Source organism: Cervus canadensis, chromosome 25 (assembly GCF_019320065.1).
Source record: "Cervus canadensis isolate Bull #8, Minnesota chromosome 25, ASM1932006v1, whole genome shotgun sequence".
Taxonomy (NCBI): Eukaryota; Metazoa; Chordata; class Mammalia; order Artiodactyla; family Cervidae; genus Cervus; species Cervus canadensis.
This window is the reverse complement of record NC_057410.1, coordinates 18,504,248-18,506,329: the sequence shown is the minus strand read 5'-3', so window position 1 is coordinate 18,506,329 and position 2,082 is coordinate 18,504,248. Positions and strand designations below refer to the sequence as shown.

At 40.5% G+C, this 2,082-nt stretch overlaps 1 pseudogene; it reads left to right on the top strand.

Moving 5' to 3' along the window:
• Positions 1 to 706: 706 nt before the first annotated feature.
• LOC122427732 lies at positions 707 to 1,257 on the top strand (annotated as a pseudogene).
• The last annotated feature ends 825 nt before the right edge of the window (positions 1,258 to 2,082 follow it).

The following is a 2,082-nucleotide window of genomic DNA, read 5'->3' as shown; positions in this document are numbered from 1 at the left end:
GCCAATCACTCTGACTCAGGGTCCTTCCTGGTGGCGCACACATTTCTCAGCCAAGATGGATGCCAGCAAGAAGGATTCTGTGAGGTGGTTGGACACGTGGCATCTCCATTTGACCTTTCTTGAACTCTTTGGGTTGGTGATGGCTTATTACTTCTGTGTTCCTTAGTAGGATACCCTGTTGTAAAATAACAGCGCAAATGGTTACTATGGTGCCTGACCAGGGTGGGTGGCTTCAGTCAGTGTTCTTCCCCTAACATAAGGACCATGAGGAAGAATCTATGCTCAAGTCTCATGCTGAGATTCTGGTGGTTCCTTGGCTTATCTGTAAGACACATCACCTTGACCTCTGCCTTCTTCACTGGGTATTCTTCCTATGTGCATATCTGTTTGCTCTTTCTAGAAGAACAGCAGTCATACTGGACTAGAGCTCGCCCAACAACCTCATTTTAACCTGATTATCTCTATAAAGATCCTATTTCCAAATAAATTGCATTCTGAGATACTGGAAGTAAAGACCCCAACTCATGAACGTTTGAAGGACATGCTTCAGTGTATAAAGATGTCATTTACAAAAATATGCATTTGTTATCAAAGCTTTAAAAGAAAAATAGAAAAATAAATAAATAAAAGAAAAATAGACATTCTCTAAGTGAATTGATTTATTTGTAAAAGATTTGGAGATTCTCTTCATTGGGGTTGAGACCTGGGCGCCTCCAAGATGCCAGCTTACCTCTCTTCCTTCATAGACCCTGACACCAAACTCTTTGGAAACATGGCACTGTTGCCTATCAAAAGTCAGTTCAAAGGACCTGCCCCTAGAGAGACAAAAGATACAGATATTGTGGATGAAGCTATCTATTACTTTAAGGCCAATGTCTTCTTCAAAATCTATGAAATTAAGAATGAAGCCGATACGACTTTGATATATACAACTCTCTACATTTCTGGGTGTCTAAAGAAACTCCAAAAGTGCAATTCTAAAAGCCAAGGCGAGAAAGAAATGTATACACTGGGAAACACTAATTTTCCCATTCCCAGAGAGCCTTTGGTTTTCCTCTTAATGCCATTTACGCCAAACCTGCAAACAAACAGGAAGATGAAGTGATGAGGGCCTACTTACAACAGCTGAGGCAAGAGGCTGCACTGAGACTTTGTGAGAAAGTTTTTGACCATCAGAATGATAAACCCAACAAGTGGCGGACTTGCTTTGTGAAGAGACAATTCATGAACAAGAGTCTTTCCAGACCTGTACAGTAAAGACCGCCTTGGACAGACACTGTCTCCACAGCTGTGGGCAGCATTTACAGCAAGATGCGCACATTTCTTTGCCTTTATTTCATAAAGTTTTATACAGAAGACAGAAGAGAGTGTGTCTTTACTTGAAGAGCTCTTTATTAAGAATTTGGGTGGGGAAGAATGAGCTGTGGACTGGTGATTTGAAATGTCTTCAGTATTAAGCTAGTGCTTAATAAATAATAATAAGGAAATTTCTAAAAAAAAAGAAAAGGATTTGGTACCATGTTCGTTTGTGTAGACAAAGAAAATAACACCATTAGGATAAAAGACCCAGAAGAAACAGAATAGTCCACAATGAAGAATACTTTTGCAGATTAAGTCCAAAATGGTTCTTTCCTAACTTACAGGACTTTGCTTGGAGGCTGGTGTAGGGCAGGGTGGTGTGAGACAATGCCTTATACACCAGCACTGTATAAACTTTCCACCTGCTGAGTCGTTTCTGCATGCCTAGCATTCAATTCTCCCAGCAGCTCTCTAGAGGTGGATATTATTATCCTCATTTACAAATGAAGAACCTAAGCACCACTTTAATCCCAACTACATTATTCTAGGCTGCATTTGGTAAGCAGCTGGGTTGAGATTTGAACTCAAATTTCTCTGACCACAAGTTATCACATGTACCCTCCAAAGTAATTTTGGGAGTCCTGGCTGAAGACCAAGTGTTCATCTTTTCTGTTATCTTTTGTTCCAAAAGATGCTGCTCAGTGCACTGTCTAAACAGACAGTGATCCCTCAACTGGCAACTGTGAATACCCTACAGTGCCCAACATGTTTGCTACCAAACAA